This window comes from Macaca fascicularis, chromosome 9 (assembly GCF_037993035.2).
Source record: "Macaca fascicularis isolate 582-1 chromosome 9, T2T-MFA8v1.1".
Lineage (NCBI taxonomy): Eukaryota > Metazoa > Chordata > Mammalia > Primates > Cercopithecidae > Macaca > Macaca fascicularis.
The window spans coordinates 105,609,201-105,629,116 of NC_088383.1; the positions used below are offsets into that span (position 1 = coordinate 105,609,201).

The following is a 19,916-nucleotide window of genomic DNA, read 5'->3' on the forward strand; positions in this document are numbered from 1 at the left end:
GCCCTGCCCGACACGGCCCTTCCGGTGTCAATGTTCTCCCTTAAATTTAGTAGAATTCTGTTCTCTGTTACTACTGTCCAGGAATCCTAATCTGCCCTCCAGGGCATCTTCAGACAACACTGTTCTTACTTCCGCATAAGAGTCCTTCACATGTTTGAAGGTAATTATCACCTTCAAACATGTTTTCTTCTTTAGGAAGACAGCAAAGTATAGAGGATGAAACTCTTGAGTTCAGTGCTGGAGGCCTGGGACTTTTGATTTTAACCAGTTGAGTATCCTTGGGCAGGTCATTTGACAATGCTGAGCCTCTGTGCCTCAGTTCCACCCCACCCCAAGTCCCGTTCTGTCACCCAGGCTGGAGAGAAGTGCAGTGGTGCAATCACAGTTCACTGTAGCCTTGACCTCCTGGGCTCAAGTAATCCTCCCACCTCAGCATCCTGAGTAGCTGGGACTATAGGTGTGCACCACCATGCCCAGCTCATTTTTTATTTTTTTGTAGAGATGGGATCTGACTATGTTTCCCTGGCTAGTCTTAGACTCCTGGGCTCAAACGACTCACCTTGGCTCCCAAAGTGCTGGGATTATAGGTGCTGGGATTGTGCCCAGCCCAAAAGTGCATACACTCCCAGTTCTTTCCTCTACTCCTCAGGCCCAGGTACGTTTCCAGATCGCTCATCTTCGCATTGCGTGATAAGAACAGCAAACTCCTTTTGGGAAAATCTTGACCCCTCCACATTCACCAAGTGGTGTGAATGGCAGCTGCCAAGTTTTTAGAAAGCCCAACTCCAGGCTACCAGAGTGGACCAATCATAGTCCTCTAAACTCCTGGCCACAGTTAATCAGCCTAGAGTAAGGCACCTGACCAATTAGATCCTACCCTGAGATTTTTAAATTTGGGGCCAGAGAGAATAAATACTGGTTCCTCCTTAGGCGTGGAGTTGGAAGATGTGAGGTATGGAAGCTCCTAGGGGCTGTAATTCTTCTTGGAGATGACTCATCAGAGAGAATGATGCCAATATTCGGAGACACAGAAATGAGAAGTGGAGAGGTAACCCCATGGAGTTCAAGTCCTTGGCTCCAGGTATCTCTGAGGACTAACTGCACCCCTTCCCTGCCCATAGCTTGCTTAATTCCTCTTTTTCCCAGATCGGAGTCCCCTCCTTCCAAGCAAACAAGCGCAAAGCAATACACTAACCTTTCAAAGCAGGCCTCACATGGAGATAGCTGTGGCTTGTCTGTACCTCCCGCAAACCCTCAAACTAACTCCCTACTCTCGCCACCTCCTGCATACAGCTACTGCAGATGCGTAAATGGAGTTTGTGTATAATACAAGAAAGGATGTTATATCTTACTGTATGGCCACTGTTCCCAAGGGAAACTCAAGATGCGTCTTAGAGCAATTGTGCCCCTCGCTGATTCATACTGAGCATGTGGTCACCTCAGAACTTGAGCTCTTTTTCATGTGAACTGTGGAAGCCAAGCCTTTCCCTTTGCCATGCTATGACTGTAGAGTTGGGTTTTATTTTTATTTTTTTCTTGGAGCGGGGAGGTGGTGGGCAAGGCTTGGGACCTAATTGCAATAATTCAACACTTAACTTAGTCAAATGTTATATGTTGGACTGGGGCCAGTGTTCCAGCTCATCAAGATTGTTTTAACTCAGGATTCCATCACTGATGGCAGAATTTCCCAACTGGTCTACCAAATAGAATGAATTATAGATGTGCCAGGATATTCATTCCTTTCATTCTTTGCTTGGTGAAGTGAAGCTTAGGACACTTAACTCATGTTAGTGGCTCCTAACTCTTATCATTTTTTGAGTATTCCTATTTCAAGTTCCCATAGTTATGGTAACATTGGGAAGGTAAATGTTTTATAACATAAAATTATTTACTAACAAAAAAATGCTCATTAATGAAATCAGTTCCTACTTAAACATCTCTGCTTGCTTAATCTTGATGCATATTTTCATCCAATAAGTCATATTTTTGTTTCTTAGTCTCTCCCAGATTTATGATTTCTCCACAATAAACTATGAATGCAATGTGATTTGGTTTTACAGGGTAATTCTAGATTTTGCAAAAGAGAAATTTTTTGAAGTTGATGAAAGTGATGTTGGAAAAGTATCACAAGTAAAGCTGCTGACAGTTGGAGAGGTTACCTACTGGACAGAAGAAAACCAATAGAGATGCTTTCTAATAATCAAAATCGAATAAGATTACATGGTGGTTAAGAGGAGGCCTTAAGAAAATTGTAAAAGTCAAATGTGTTGTGAATCATATTTCAATACCGCTGTTTTAAAAAGCCAAATGTGAACTAAGAAATGTTATGTTGTGTCTGGGCACAGTGGCTCACGCCTGTAATCCCAGCGCCTTGGGAGGCCAAGGCAGGCGGATCACAAGGTCAGGAGACAGAGACCATCCTGGCCAACATGATGAAACCCCATCTCTACTGAAAATACAAAAATTAGCTGGGTGTGGTGGTGCATGTCTGTAATCCCAGCTACTTGGGAGGCTGAGGAAGCAGAATCCCTTGAATCAGGGAGTCGGAGGTTGTAGTGAGCCGAGATCATGCCACTGCACTCCAGCTGACTCTGACAGAGCAAGATTCCGTCTCAGGAAAAAAAAAAAAAGAAATGTTATATTGTTTTAGCAAAAAATTATGTCATAAAAATGTACTCAACCCCTCCTGTACAAAACCTAACAACAATTGATTTAGTCCTTGTGGGGTTTTAGAATTAGCCTGTAAAAAGGGTATAGTGCAGTGGTAAAGCATTTGACTGCAGAATTAGCCTACAGCTGAAATTATAATCAAAACTGTGTTAATATAATAAATAAATTTATTTTCTTAATGTTTAGTTTTGTTTTTCAAAATAAAAGTCCAAATCAAAAATTTATTTTTGTATTTACTATGAAATTTTGACCCAAGCTTGATTGTATCCACCTTGAGTGAGCTTTTCCCAGGATCAGTTGTCATTAGATTATGAGGGCTTCCTAAACCTGCCTTGTTGCCACTCCTGCCATTGTTGCAGCTTTCATCCATTGCTCCTTGCCCTGTCCACTGTAGAAACACAGAAAAGGCCCTGCCCTCTGCTCTTCCATGTGACAGGCCTTCAAAACTCTAATGATAGTTCTTGTGGCTCCAATAAAACTTCTTTTCTTTACAACAAGTTCACTTCTTTCAAGTATTTCTCATCTGACAGAATTTGAAATTCTCACATTCATTCTATTCAGTCATTCAACAATGTATTGAGGGCCTGCCATGTCAAGCACTGCTCTAGGCCCCAGGAACACAGCAGTGAGCAATCCCCCCAACTTCCCACCCCACCCTGCTCTTCTGAGGGAGGCTTCCATTCTGTTAAGGGGACAATAAACAACATGAGTGAATAAATGAGTGGATGGATGGATGGATGGACAGACAGATGGACGGATGGATGGATGGATAATTGGATGGATAGATGGAAAGATGAATAGTTGGAAAGATAGATGAGTGGATGGATGGATGGATGGATGGATGGATGGATGGATGGATGGACGGACGGATGATTTGCGTGTGCACTCCTCGGTCAGCCTGCCACTGAAATGTTGAATACTTCTCCAGATAAGCTGACAAATGCAGGGTAGAGGAAGAGCTTCTTCACTGATGCCAATACTTCTGTTCATAAACCTTCATGTAACACTTTCTTGGAAGCAACATTGCTCTGTTGACTCATGTCTTCAACTAAAGCCACCAGATCTTACATACGTTATTCTTAAAATACATATCCCTTTATCCTGTTCTTGTGCAACTGCTGGACTCTGTGCAGAATTTTATATTGATCTTTATTAATTTGCAATAGACTCACATTTAGAATGTAAAATCTGTAAACTGTGGGAACATATTAATATACGCACATCAGCATCACTGCTGTCTACAAACTTAAGAAGCCAAATGCTAATTTTAAAATTGAGTGCTTGAATAAAGCTACTCTAAAATTTTAGGTAGTCCTAATTACTACTCTGAAAAAATGACTGCCCTGCCTGAAAGCCATGGTTAACCTGGGCTCTAGGATACCATTAAATAGCCAAGCATATAGCATTTGCTATAATTACAAGCTGGGCCTTTTCTTCTCTTTTTCAAGATGTTTGCTCAGGGCACTCATTTTTTTCTTTAAAAGATGCTGTAAGGACCTATCAAAGAGGCCCCCATGATATCTCAGGTCTGCTTTCTGATTCAACGGGAGCATCCTTCATACCTCTGGATACTCCTGCCATTAAGTAATTAATAGGGTAACTGGCTGTTTAGTTTCCCTAGGAAACTAGGACGCATAAACTTCACAAGGGCAGGGGGTGCATCTGACTTTTTCATCAAGTCTCCCCTGGATCTTGCACAGTGCTGCACCCATGGCAGTCACTCCAAAAACTCAATAAATGTTTGATGAATATAAACATAAATTTACAGTCTCATCTATGCGACTAACTGTGTAATATTGGGCAAGTCATCTAATCCCTCTGGGTTCTATTTTGTTCATTTTAAACTAAAGGGATTAGTCCAGATGACCCCAAAGTTCCCTTCCCTTCTCTTCCCTTCCCTTCCCTTTCCTTTCCTTTCCTTCTGTCTCTCTCTCTCTCCTCCCTCCCTCCTTCCTTCCTTCCTTCCTTCCTTCCTTTTTTCCTTTTTTTTTAGACAGGATCTCCCTCTGTTGCCTAGGCTGGAGTGCAGCGGCACTGTCCTAGCTTGCTGAAGTCTTGGGTTCCTGGGCTCCAGTGATCCTCCCACCTCAGCCCCTCAAGTAGCTGGGTCCACAGGTGCATGCCACCACACCTAGATAATTATTTTATTTTATTTTTGTAGACATGGAGGTCTTGCTATATTGCCCAGGCTGGTCTCAAACTCCTGGGTTCAAGCAATCCTCCCGCCTCAGCCTCCCAAAGTACTGCACTTGACCCTTTTCTAATGTTCATATTCCATATTTCCATCTTGTTGACTCAATGGCTTCTTGTCTCTGTTTCCCCATCAAAGACTCTAAAGCTAGATTGTTTTGCAGAGTATGGGCAAGTTTTAATCACATGCATACCCTGGACCATGGGAAGGACTACGGCAAAACACTGTTTAAAGGATTTCTATAACCTACAGGGACTCCTAATTCAAAGTGACTACAAAATAAAAATAAATATTTAGGCTGCCAAATAACTATACAGTTAATTCAGCATTACATTTTTCCAGAAAAAAATCTATAACACAAAAATGCGATCACAGTCAGAGACCTTTTCTGGCAACAAACCAAGGCTTTGAGCAAGGATATTCAGAAAAGTTTAGAAAATGACTTTTACACTGTTGGTGGGATTGTAAACTAGTTCAACCATTATGGAAAACAGTATGGCGATTCCTCAAGGATCTAGAACTAGAAGTACCATATGACCCAGCCATCCCATTACTGGGTATATACCCAAAGGATTATAAATCATGCTGCTATAAAGACACATGCACACGTATGTTTATTGCAGCAATATTCACAATAGCAAAGACTTGGAATCAACCCAAACGTCCATCAGTGACAGACTGGATTAAGAAAATGTGGCACATATACACCATGGAATACTATGCAGCCATAAAAAAGGATGAGTTTGTGTCCTTTGTAGGGACATGGATGCAGCTGGAAACCATCATTCTCAGCAAACTATCGCAAGAACAGAAAACCAAACACCGCATGTTCTCACTCATAGGTGGGAACTGAACAATGAGATCACTTGGACTCGGGAAGGGGAACATCACACACCGGGGCCTATCACGGGGAGTGGGGGAGGGGAGGGATGGCATTGGGAGTTATACTTGCTGTAAATGACGAGTTGATGGGTGCTGACGAGTTGATGGGTGCAGCACACCAACATGGCACAAGTATACATATGTAACAAACCTGCACATTACGCACATGTACCCTAGAACTTAAAGTATAACAAAAAAAAAGAGAATGTAAACTAAAAAAAAAAAAAGAAAGAAAAGAAAAGAAAAACCCTAGTTCAGAACAAGTTAACAGGTTGGTTCTGTTTAGAATACTAAATGCCAGATCCTGCAACAGAAATGTTTTCCCACATTTCACATGCTCAAAAAGCCGAGTCAACAGCTAGTGCTAGTATTATTCTATCTGCTAGTTATGATGAAAGTCCTTCCTATCTTATTGCAAGCTTTAACTACAACTATAGCCTCTAACATTAGCGGTAAAAAGAAACTTATTTTAGTCTAATTTAAAAGTAGAGCATTTTCATTTCATCATCAGCCTCCCCCGCTATTTCCTGTGTTATCAGATGTTGGAGAGTAAACCAGCAGTCTGTGAAACTGGCAAATTGGTAGACAAAATAGGCACATTCAACCAGCATTTTCTTAAATAAGAACCTAAGATAGTCTGACTTCTTAATGGTGATGGAGAAGATGCACATATTCAGAAGTTATAAACCCAGAAAAAAAAGTACCAAGGAATTCCCAAAATGACTAAGCCAATTCTAAAGGTTTCCTCCAAAACTCTATAGATTGCCTCACTTTTATGCTCTCCTTTAAAAAAAAGACACAGCCAATTTAATCTCTGCAGAGACAGACCTATGCATATCCCAAGGAACTAACAATTCCAATTGCTGACTAGCTCCTGGATTGGCATACTCAATTCTTTTGTGGGACAGGTTGCTGTATCTGGCACATTTTTAAGTATGGACACAGAAAAACACATGTGCTGTGTAGGCTCTTGTTTTGAACTTGAAGAGTAGTTTTCTGTTTAAAACACCCTATGTTACCGAAGACAAATTTGCTCCATGGAAATGGTTAACAATCCAAAGGGCATCAAGTCCCTACATAGGATGCTCACGGGAAGGACATCTTTTCTGCAACTGGGACATTCAAAATGGTCCCAAGAGTTAGGAAAACGGACAATAACTCATGAATATATTCACTCCTCCAGTCGTCATCCATCCAACCACCATTTACTAGGCATCTACCATACACAAAACATTGTCAGTAAGAGACCAGTATTGTTTTTCTAAATATAAACAGTGAAAATTTTAAAAGTCTCCCAATTTTTCCCCACAGAACAGGCAATTTTGATCAGTTACTGATTTTGTTCATTTTTATGTGTCTTAGAAAACCAACTGTCCTATTTAAGTCTAAATTTTACCAAACTGGCTGAAATTGAAATTTTTCTGCCCAGAATGAAGACCATATGACAAGCCTATTGTGGTTTCAATAACTTCTCCAATGGGCAGATCAAGAATCATTTAAGGCATTAAATCATCCTCTTTCCTGGGCCATCTCAGACCTCCCGTGGGTCATGTGAATGCCTGGTGGAAACCAACTGAAAAGCTGTGAAAACATCCTGTAATAACAGGGAAATGAACAAACCCATTCTGTAATGCATATTGACCCGCATTTCCTCTGCCCCCATTATCTAGCTATGAACCCACATGCATAAATCTTCATGCAGACCATAGTACATGTAAAATGTTAAATACATACATTCCTTCATACCCACACAGATAATGGTATAACGTGATACACTCCTAAGACTCAACTGGAGCTAATATCCATGAACAGAAAGTTATGATTAATGTATTTAAAGTTTCATTTAAAATTCTATTGAGAAGGATAATTTGTTAGCTAAAATGAATATACTACTATACCTTGATGGGATTTGGAAAAATTTTAGATAGAGACCCAGCAATGAAATACAAGGTATGTAAAATCACACATAGTTGGAATTATGAAATTTCATGGCTATAAATGTCTGAGATGTCAACATGTTTTCCCCATAAGCATTTTAAAGAGAGCAAAAATAGATCCAGAGTGGCCAAGTGAATTGCCTCAGGTGGCTCAACCAGTTTCTGTAATCTGGAAATACACACTCTTATTCTCTTACTAATTGTCATAAAGAGTGTAGTAACCTAAGAAGACATCAGCCTAAATTTGACAAGAGTCAAAATATGACTCAGTGATAAGTTGCTGTTCTCTCTTTATAGGCATTAGCCCACCCCGAGTGAGTGATGGTGCAGTCATTACAGCAATAACACAAACCAATACCATGTTGCTTCCCCTTATCAGGTCACCCAAATGAAGCTGAGGAAAACATCCACCAAGTTTGTACACGCGAACTCAACTTGAAGCGCACCCTACTTGGATTATCTGAGTGCAAGCCCAGCATCTTCCCCTAGATTCTATTTTTCTCTTCAAAATTCCTAACTAAAAGTAAAACAGGCTGGGTGTGGTGACTCATGCCTGTAATCCCAACATTTTGGGAGGACAAGGAGAGGATTGCTTCAGCCCAGGAGTTCGAGACTAGCCTGGGCAACATAGTGAGAACCTATCTCTACAAAATAATTTTTTTTTTTAATTAGCCAGGCATGGTGGTGCACACCTGTGGTCCCAGCTATTCAAGAGGCTGAGATGACAGGATCGCTTGAGCCTGGGAGGTTGAGGCTTCAGTGAGCTGTGATGGTGCCACTGCACTCTAGCCTGGGCAACAGAGCAAGACCCAGTCTCAAACAAACAACAAAAAGTAACACATGAACATAGAAAAATTAAAATACTGGAGAAATGTCTAAAACAAGAGGTTCAAAATGTCCTCCATCTACCCAAAGGTCACCACTATCAGCAGTTTTTTGTGTATCTTTCAGGAAAAAAAGTAATGCATATGCCAACATAGATATATTTCTTTTTAAATATACCTAAATCACATTATACCATATGCACTCTTCTTTATCTTAGTTTTTTTCTTTTTATAAATCCTGGCAGACTTTCCATAGCAACACAAAGAGAACTTCCTGGTTCTCTCTGAGGTCTGGGTGGTATTCATTGCATAGATGCAACAATAATCTATTTAATTGGGCCCAAGGCCAGACATTATTTTTTGAAGGGCAGACAAGCACCCGGGTTTGATTTTGTCTTCACAAAGGCTGCCAGGAGCTCTGTTTCATTAGTTCTGATGGTAAGCTGTCATTTCGAGGACAGAAACTCTATTGTTAATCAAAGCCAATTTTGTCTCAACTAACACTGTATTTCTGGAGCCTGGGAACACAGCTAAACAGGTGACAAAATATAGAAGGGAACAAAGAAGGGAGGAGTGGGAAGGAAAAACAAGAAAGAAGAAAGAAGAGGTCAGTAGTGAGGGAAAGAAAGAAAAAAATAGGCTGGACGCTGTGGCTCACGTCTGTAATTCCAGCACTTTGGGAGGCCGAGGCGGGTGGATCACCTGAGGTCAGGAGTTTGAGACCAGCCTGGCTAACATGGTAAAACCCGTATCTCTTCTAAAAATACAAAAAATAAAATAAAATAAGCTGGGCACAGTAGTGCACGCCTGTGATTCCAGCTAATAGGGAGGTTGAGGCAACAGAATTGCTAGAACCGAGGCGGAGGTTGTGGTGAGCAGAGATCATGCCACTGCACTCCAGCCTGGGTGATGGAGCAAGACTCCATCTCAAAATAAATAAATGAATAAATGAATAAATAAATAAAATAAGCACCTGGCAGATGCTCATTCAATACCTTTGGAATGACTGAATAAATGAATGAATGAAGAAACAAGAAGAGGTGTACTTTTAACACTTAAAATATTAAAATACTAGGCTGGGCGTGGTGGCTTACACATATAATCCTAGCACTTTGGGAGGCCGAGGTGGGTGGATCACCTGAGGTTGGGAGTTCAAGACCAGCCTGGCCAACATGGAGAAATCCCATCTCTACTAAAAAAAAACACAAAATTAGCCAGGTGTGGTGGCGCATGCCTGTAATCCCAGCTACTTGGGAGGCCGAGGCAGGAGAATTGCTTGAACCCAGGAGGTGGAGGTTGCAGTGAGCCAAGATAGTACCACTGCACTCCAGCCTGGGAAACAAGGGCAAAACTCTGTCTCAAAAAAAATTTTTTTAAATTAAAATACTAACTGATATATGGCTCCTATTCTCTGAAAAGTAGACATTCTTTTTAGCTTCACTGTCCAATATGGTAGTCACTGGCTACATATGGCTACTGAACATTCGAAATCTCTGTGGTCTATAAAACACACACTAAATTTCAAATATGAAAGAAAGATGTAAAATATCTCAATAATTGTTATATTGCTTATATATCGATAAAAGAATATTTTAGATATATTATTACATAATATCATTAAAATTAATTTTACTTTTTTAAAATTACTGCAGCTGCTAAAAAATTTTAAATTTCACATATGGCCCACATTATACGTTTATTGGATAGTGCTGGTTTTGAATGTAGATGCCATCATAGCAGTGACTGTGTCTTTCCTGCTCTAACTCAGCACCCAACACAGGGCCTTGAGAATAAAATAGATGCTCAATAAATAACCATCAGATGAACAGCTGGCTCTGATATCTACATAAGGCAATAACCAGGCCTTAGACTACAAGACAGGAGGCCCTCACCCAGATCCTAGCCCTAATGGAAAAGCATGTGAGTGACTTTGGGCAAGTCACTGAACCTGCCTGGGCCTTGTTTTTGTCATCTTTAAAATGGAAATAACATTAACATCTGCCTTATAGGGAAACTGCACAGGCCAAATGAAATAATGTTGATAAAAAAGTTTTGAAAGGGTAACACAGATGTCAGGTCCCTCCTGAATTCTACTATTCTCTTCTAGTAATAGTTCCAGGAGAAGTGAGATGCAAAAAATACTGAAACAACAGGGTAAGAAATTGACCGATAAAATTCCTACATCTGATGTTTCCATTCCAGCCTACATTAGAAAATTCAGACAGAGACAGGTGCAAACTTGAAATTCTCACACAAGCGGAAATTTCAGCATTCATGACTCCCTTTTCCCCACGGCTCACCAAACACAATTGACATAGGGACTCGCAGATACTTCTTTGAGGGACTACGAAAGTGTAACGCAACAGGAGAAGGCCATCTCTGGATGGCTGCCGAAGCAGCAAGAGAGGCTGAGTTTACCACCCCAGCAGGAGCTCTTGGCTTTGCAGGAAAACTGTAATCCTGGGTGACTCTGAAGGCTCAGGGGAAAATTTCCATGGGCACAAAATCTATTGTAGGCATTAGTCCTCATTAACTATTCCAGGAGCAGCCAGCAGGCAATGACCCACAGTTAAGAGTGTGAACAGCCCCTGATTCTGCAAGGCAGTTAGGGTATCAGGCAGGGGAAACCCCAGGTGACTCTTGGATAGGCTGTAGCTTTTTAGTGACATTGGAAGGAATTCACCATCCCAGCTGGGTATCTTCTTCCCCAAATCAAAAAGATCATTTCAAAAAGGAAGAGAAAAAGAAAGCGTCCTTCAGCAGGGGATATGTAAGGAGGATCCTGGAGGAGGCGATTGCAGAGTAGCTTAACCCACAGCAGAGAAAGAGCAAATCCAACAGCCCACGGCCACAAGGCAGCAGGACAGCAGCACCACAATCGTTGCTTTCAAGAGATCCAAGCCTAGACTTTCCCCTCAGTCCTGCAAGGTGCCCCATAAGCCCCAGAAGTCGCCCTTGACTTACCATCTACGAGGCTACCCCACCGAGCAGAGCACAGCAACTTCCCCTTTGCTCAGAGGGTCTGACTCCCTTCTCTTCTCTCGGGGCTGCTGCCTGTGACGTGCCAAGGCCAAGCTCTGAGCCCCTTGGGACTACTGTGTCATGACCTGCCCATAACCGTCCATAATAGCCTGTAACAGACCACAGGGCCCGAGCTATCGCAGGCTCCTGTGACCCAAAACCCAAAGGACAAGACACCAAGCATGCAGCAAAGCTCAAAGCTGGGCTGCACAGCAGAACCCACCTGAAGGCTTTTTGAAATTCTTATTCCCAGGACAAACCTCTAGAGATTCCTCTTCAGTAGGCCTAGGGTGGGGCCCAGGTACCCACATTCTAAACATAGTGCGGGGAAATTGCCAATGCTCAGCCTGACTCGGGAATTTGTGGCCTGGAGCACTCGGGGAAGCTTCATTTTCTCTGATCCTTTCTCTTCCTTGAGCTTTCTTCATTCTTTGTCCCAGTGTGGAAGAGGAGGGTGGTGAGGGAAGACTTAGGGGAGAAGCAAGGCAAAGTGTAAGCTTTCTAGGCCCAAAGGCCCTGTGTTCCACAGTGAGTTCCAGTGCTTACCCCAGTCATTTAACCTCTCTGAACCTTAGTTTTCTCATCTGTAAAATGGTGCTGAAACCATCTGTGCACTCAGGGTTGTGGCAGGAATAAATACATGTAAAACACCTGATGCATTACACAGGGTAACTGTCATAAAAAGCATTCATCTTCTTATGAACTCTTTCCCTGAGGGGAGGAGGGTACAAGTTCTCCATACGACTAACTTTGCAAGAGAAACTGCAAATGTAAACAACAGACTGAACCAAGCATAAAGGGAAGAAAATAAAATAAACAGCAGTAAGGAAGGTGGTAGATTCAGGCTGCATGGGGGAGAGTGGGGAGATGCTGAGAGCAGGCTTGCAACCCTGTCTCTGGGGGCTCTATAGCAGTATGATCCAGAGGAAATTAACAGAGATTCACAAAGATTTAGGCATGAAGCTGTATGAAGATTTATTGCAATATTATTTATAAAAGGGGAAAATTTCAGGAAAAAAGTTTCTTTTTAAATTTAAGAAAAGTTACACAACGGAATATTTTCAGCTATAAGAAAGAAGAAAATCTTGCCATTTGTGACCATGTGGATGAACCTGGAGGACATTACGCAAAGTGAAATAACCCAGACACAGGAAGGCAAATACAGTATGATCTCACTTATATGTGGAATCCAAAAAAGTCGAACTCACAGAAGCAGAGAATACGACAGTGTTTACCAGGGACGGGGCAAAGAGGGGGACTGAGGAGATGCTGGTCAAAGAGTTAAACTTTCAGTTTTAAGATTAATAAACTCAGGCCAGGTGCGGTGGCTCATGCCTGTAATCCAAGCACTTTGGGAGGCCAAGGCAGGAGGATCATGAGGTCAAGAGATCAAGACCATTCTGACCAACATGGTGAAACCCCTTCTCTACTAAAAATACAAAAATTAGCTGGGCATGTTGGCACGTGCCTGTAGTCCCAGCTACTCAGGAGGCTGAGGCAGAAGAATCGCTTGAACCCAGGAGGTGGAGGTTGCAGTGAGCCGAGATCACACCACTGCACTCCAGCCTGAGGACAGAGCAAGACTCCATCTCAAAAAAAAAAAAAAAGGCCGGGCGCGGTAGCTCATGCCTGTAATCCCAGCACTTTGGGAGGCCGAGGTGGGCAGATTATGAGGTCAGGAGATCGAGACCATCCTGGCTAACAAGGTGAAACCCCATCTTCTACTAAAAAAAATACAAAAACTTAGCTGGGTGTGGTGGTGGGCGCCTGTAGTCCTGGCTACTCAGGAGGCTGAGGCAGGAGAATGGCGTGAACCTGGAAGGCAGAGCTTGCAGTGAGCGGAGATCGTGCCACTGCACTCCAGCCTGGGCAGCAGAGCGAGACTCCGTGTCAAAAAAAAAAAAAAAAAGAATAAACTCTGAGAATCTAATGTCCAGCATGGTGATTATAGTTAATAATACCACATTTTTTACTTGAAATTTGCTAAGACTAGACTTTAAGTGTTCTCACCACACACACACACACACACACACACACACACAATGGTAACTATGTGTGCTGATGTATGTGTTAATTAATTTGATTGTGATAATCATTTCACGAAGTATATGTATAAAAAATCACTTTGTATACCTTGAATATATACAATTTTTTGAATATATACACAGTTTTTATTTGTCAATTATACCTCAATAAAACTAGAAAACAATTAATTAATTAATTAGTTAATTTAAGAAAACATTTTGGAATCCATTTGATTAGCTGAAAGCAGTTTTAAATATTCCTTTATTTTTCTTTTTCTTTGAGATAGGGTCTCGCTCTGTCTCCCAGGCTGGAGTGGAGTGCCATAATCACAGCTCACAGCAGCCTCGACCTCCTGGGCTCAAGCAATCCTCCCACCTCAGCCTCTCCGGTAGCTGGGATCACAGGCACAGGCCACCACATCCAGCTAATTTTTGTATTTTTTGTAGAGATAGGGTTTCCGCCACATTGCCCAGGCTGGTCTTGAACTCCTGGCCTCAAGCAATCTGTTCCCCTCAGTCTCCCAAAGTGTTAGAATTACAGTTGTGAGACACTGCACCCAGCCCTTATTTTTTCTTTTAAACTGTAGTTTAATATTCAGACTAGAACATTAATATCAACAAAGGAAGGACAGATGTAGACATATAGATATATTCCTCTAAATTTTTCCCATGGAAATCAAAGGCAAAATATATGACACTTGTGGGTATCATGAGAGCTTCTGAAACACAATGGGAATGGAGAGGGAGGGGTGAGGCAAAGAGAAAATAATGCATATAAAGAAGCAGACAAGATCTTCATTGTAATACTATTAATAAATAATATTGGGAGAATTCAGCTTAATGCTTCCCTGCACCCTCAACACACACACACACACACACACATCACACGAATGAGAACTTTTGCAAAAACACTGAATATCACCCACAGAGTCCTTTCCCACACAGTCTAACACAATCTATTTTTATATTCCATTGAGATTTGAAGCAAAGAATACAGCTCCAGTAAAAAGAGGAAATAATTTCTGTGCTGTACCTGGGGTTTTCTCACTTCCTTATTTTAAAATAATCCTCCAGCTAGTCCAAAAAATTCAGATCAACAGTCCAGTCTTCTATGCAGACATTTTGGAACTAAACTGAATCAGTTAAAAAGGTTCTCGGTAATTTGCCATCTTCTTAGAAAACTTACAATGTATATTACAGCGCTGGAGGCTGGAAGAAACCTTCCAAATCATCTGATCCAACCCCATCATTTTACAGATGAAGAACTTGGGAAATAAACTGGCTGATCCAACACACTGAAGACTCTAATTAAAACATCTGCTTAATTTTAAGGTGGCTGACAAATTTGGAGAGTGGGGTGGGAAAAAAAACCTCCAAAACATATTTTAGTAGTAATTTTGATCAAGGGGTTTATTAAATGAAGAAAGAGTAAAGATTGTGATCCCAGGAGCACCCCATCCCAACAACTAGAAACCTGAGAGACTGAAAACTGCCAGAGTGAATGCACAGAATCTATGAGCAGGTGCAAAGGAAGAGAATGCAGGAGCTCCACCCTGAAGTCTGATGGCTTAAGCACCAAACACTGGCCTAATTTTATACCTAATGGATGGGTGTCCAGGAGTTGCCCTGATGTGATGGTGCCTCCATTTCCAGAGAAGTGGAGATTTGAGAAAATACTTCCCATGTGACAGAGGTACCTGACCATTGACCTGACAAAAGAAAGGTGGCTTAGACCCCTTGTTGGTACTCAGTGGTACCTGGACCAGCAGCATCAACATCACCTGCGAGCTTGTTAGAAATGCAGAATCTGGCTGGGCACAGTGGCTCACGCCTGTAATCCCAACACTTTGTGAGGCTGAGGCAGGCAGATCACTTGAGGTCAGGAGTTCAAGACCAGCCTGGCCAACATGGTGAAACCCCATCGCTACTAAAAATACAAAAATCAGCCAGGCATGGTGGCGCATGACTGTAATCCCATCTACTCAGGAGGCTGAGGCAGGAGAATTGCTTGAACCCAGGGAGGCAGAGGTGGCAGTGAGCTGAGATTGCGCCACTGCATTCCAGCCTGGGTGACAGAGCGAGACTCTATCTCAAAAAGAAAAAAAATAGAGAGAAATGCAGAATCTTGGCCCCACCCAAGGAGTCAGTGTATGCATATTTACAAGATCCCCAGGTCCTTCTGTGCACATTAAAATTTGAGAAGCATTGTTTAGGTAGCATAGCAGCAAAAGAAAGTATAATTGACTACCTGTAATCTAAGTTTCAAGAATAAAATAACCGCCTCTACTCTATTACCCACTCCACTCTCTTTAATCTTTAAGCTTTACTTTAAATGGTCTAAAATTTAGCCTAAATTTTAAATGGTCTTAGTGAATATCTCATTAAATAGTCCTTTTTATCAAAAGGTATCTCAAAGTTAAGAAAAATATACATATAGACATGTAAATAGGGACTTTTATCATTTTAAAGGTTTACATAAATTATAAATTGAGGTATTTTTCCTGCTATTTACTGCTGGGGTCTGAGTAGCAACATGACCAGTATTTCTTCAGTTGGGAGTCAAAAACCTCAGGTATACCAGGTGAAGGAGGAAAACTGAATTCAGAAGAGAAATGTGTTCCTGGTGAAAAGGGGAACTTCTTGTAAGGGAACGTTATGATCAAAAGGCTGTAAAGGTCACATGGCCCAACCCTGGTCCCAAAGCTAAATCCCTTTACAGCACATCTGCAGTATCTGCTCCCTTACTCCTGGAAATGTGGTGCTTACCACCTTCGAAGGCAACCCATTCCACCTTCACACAGCTCTAATAATTAGAAAGTTTTTCCTAAAATTTGTCTCCCCATAGGTTTCAATAGCCCTACAATCAATAACTCCACAATTATTGTCTCTACTATTAGTTCATCCCCATTATCAATTATCCATTGCACTTCTCTCTTTTTTTTTTTTTTGAGAAAGGGTGTCACTCTGTTGATCCCCAGGCTGGAGTGCAGTGGCTCAATCACAGCTCACTGCAGCCTCAACCTCCCAGGCTCAGGTGATCCTCCCACCTCAGCCTCCCAAGTAGCTAGGACTACAGGTGCACACCACCATGCCCAGCTAATTTTTGTATTTTTTTGTAGAGATGGGGTTTTGCCATGTTGTCCAGGCTGGTCTCAAACTTCTAAGCTCCACAAAAATCCTTCTGCTCCAGCCCCTCAAAGTGCTGGGATTACATGCTTGAGCCACTAAGAAAATGCCCAGGCAATTTCTTATTGGGATTTTTTTTTAAACACAGAAAGTCAAAGAAACAAGTTTCATGTATTTATTTCTCATGGGACTGGGCAACTGGTGGTAATAACATATATGAAAATATTAACTTTTGCTTTTATTTTGAGGTGCCTTAGGAAAACCTCATCATGCAAGAAGGGTATTTTTAAAAGATGGGTTATCACAAGTTATAGGAAACATACCTAAGGACACAATTATCCCAGAAATGTAGTTTAGGGAGAGTACTGTTTTTAGACACCATTCTAACCCTAAGCTTCCTAGGAGACAAAGCAGGTATGAAAAGGGGCAAGAAGGTCATACTTCAAAGATATTTAAGATTTTCTGGCCTAGGTGAATCAGATTTTTAGCCCGGGAAGTGTCTTACATCAATTCTAAATCTGCCACGTACAGAAAGGGAAGCTGGAACTCAAAGAGGCAAAATGACTTGCTCAGTATTAGGCATCTGGTTAGCAGCAGAGCCGGGGTGATACAGTGTCCCTAACCCTGGTCAATGTTCTTTTTTCTACACTGCCAGACTCTGAGTATCAGGTTTGCTAAGAAAGCTTGTCCAGCAAAACAAATCAAGAATATGGCATCAGAGTCAAGGCCAACCAAGGGCCATGGCTCTGGAATACCCAAAAAGCAAACCCAAACCATCCTAGCACCAATAGAGATCCTGAATCCCCAAATTCACAAGCCTAATACCAGATAAGAAAGTTATATTGGGGCTATAAGCCTTCCTTCTTCCTCTTACCTATAATTCCATTTGTCCCTATATCCACTGATTCTGAACTGCAAAGATATCCCACTAAGCAGCTTATTTTAATCTCCCATTAAAATAATCTCTTTCTGATGAGAAGTTCCTGCTCTCAGAATAGGAACACTCCGTGAATTAGTTCATTCCTTCCGAGACACTTGAAGCTAAAGGCTCATAGCATACTGAACTAGAGTCTTTGGTAAAAAGTGAAATACTAGAAGAGATCAATTTATCCAGGCATTGAATCACTGGACACATCCAAACAATATTAAAATAATCCTTTTTACTATCTACTTCAAAAAAATAACACTACTGTAATGTTTTTTTTTTTTTTTTTTGAGACAGAGTCTTGCTCTGTCGCCCAGGCTGGAGCGCATTGGCACAATCTCGGCTCACTGCAACCTCCACCTCCCAGGTTCAAGTGATTCTTCTGCCTCAGCCTCCTGAGTAGCTGGGACTACAGGCGTGCACCACCACAACCAGCTAATTTCTGTATTTTTTTAGTAGAGACAGAGTTTCACCATACTGGCCAGGCTGGTCTCGAACTCCCGACCTCATGATCCACCTGCCTCAGCCTCCCAAATTGCTGGGATTACAGGCATGCGCCACCACAACCAGCCACACTACTGTAATATTTTAAAGAGCAATCTGTTACAGCATACAGTGTGAGATGCCCAGTCAGCGGCAATACATCCATGGTGGGTTCCGGGGGCTGGCCTGTGAGATCCTAATGGACTGTTGCAGTGACAAACTCATCCACAGAAACAACCAGCTGTGTCTTAGTTTTCTGTATGTTAGGGCAGATCACAATTCCTTAAAAGTAATGAAAGACAATCATGCAAAAATGAATTATATGCTTTTTCCATCATTGCCTTTCTAAAGTAATGATAAGCAAACCCTAGAAAAAGTACTAATCCAGGTCCCAGGATTTCAAGTGAGACATGTCTTACATTCACACCAGTGATTTATGTTACAAAATTAGATGGAATCTTACTTTGTTAAAAGATGTGGTCATATTCATTGGTTTAGAGTAGGCAATTCCAGGGACAAAAGCACCTAGGAAGTTACATTAGCTTTTTAAGGTCACTGAAAATTAGTAAATTCTTGATTTAGTTTATCAGATGGCATAGGGGTGGGTGAGACAAATTAATGCCCAAGTCACACCAGGGATAACTGAGGCACAGTTAAATCAGGGCCATAATTTTCCAGGCTTCTTTGCTGGCGTCAGGTATATAAGATCCTGGGTGGCAATAGAATAGAATATAAACGTATAGCCCACTCATAGCCCATAGTGAGGCAAAAATAGAAAACAAAAAGAGGCCGGGTGTGGTGGCTGATGCCTGTAATCCCAGCACTTTGGGAGGCTGAGGCAGGTGGATCACCTGAGATCAGGAGTTTGAGACAAGCCTGACCAACATGGTAAAATCTCATCTCTACTAAAAATACAAAAATTAGCCAGTGTGGTGGTGGGCACCTGTAATCCCAGCTACTCAGGAGGCTGAGAGAGGAGAATCACTTGAAATCGGGAGGTGGAGGTTGCAGTGAGCCGAGATCGCGCCACTGCACTCCATCCTGGGCGTCAGAGCAAGGCTCTGTCTCAAAAAAAAAAAAAAAAAAAAAAAAAAGCAAAAAGAGGAAGAAAAGCTGTGACATGTGTCCATCCCAGAGCACGTCTTCTGTTATTGTTAATCAGAGTGTGTGTCACACTTCCTGGGGCCACTGAAGTCACTAACCCTCACAGAAAGGATCGGAATTTTCCTACTCTAAAAGGAGAAACAGGGCAAAATATAGAAGCTAGGCTGATGGGAAATAGAGAAGAGGGTTATTTCTCTATAACCATGTTATCGAAAAAAAACAATGCCTTGGCCAGGCACAGTGGCTCATACCTGTAAGCCCAGCACTTTCAGAGGCTGAGGTGGGTGGATCATTTGATATCAGGAGTTCAAGATCAGCCTGACCAACATGATAAAACCCTGTCTCTACTATAAATACAAAAAAATTAGCCAGGCATGGTGGCACACACCTGTAATCCCAGCTACTCAGGAGGCTAAGGCAGGAGAATCGTTTGAACCTGGGAGGCAGAGGTTGCAGTCCGCTGAGATCGCACCATTGCACTCCAGCCTGGGTGACAGAGAGAGACTCAGTCTCAAAAAAAAAAAAAAAAAACTTTTTTGACAAAAATGAGAAGGCCGCATGATGATAAAATGGAAGTAACATGCAAGCAGGAGAGTGAGCAGTCTCATTCCTCACACCAACAGCAAACTAAGTCTCTGCCTCCCACCCCCACTACTTTCTAGGCTGGAACTCTGTCCTGTGTCTTCCAAGGTATAGAAAATTCTAGAAAGGCTTTTGCCCTAGTACAGA

The 19,916-nt window shown here is 41.9% G+C and overlaps 1 protein-coding gene across 6 annotated transcripts in view; it reads right to left on the reverse strand.

The window, feature by feature from the left end:
- PIK3AP1 (phosphoinositide-3-kinase adaptor protein 1) overlaps positions 1–19,916 on the reverse strand; it is a 126,833-nt gene that overhangs the window by 96,094 nt on the left and 10,823 nt on the right. The window contains exon 1 of one of the 6 annotated variants that reach the window (XM_074002315.1): positions 11,469–11,511. The exons of the other annotated variants lie outside the window; for them this stretch is intronic. The gene's annotated coding sequence lies outside the window, so the exon portion shown is untranslated. Of the gene's footprint in view, positions 1–11,468; positions 11,512–19,916 lie in introns of those variants that run through there. 6 annotated transcript variants of the gene reach the window in all.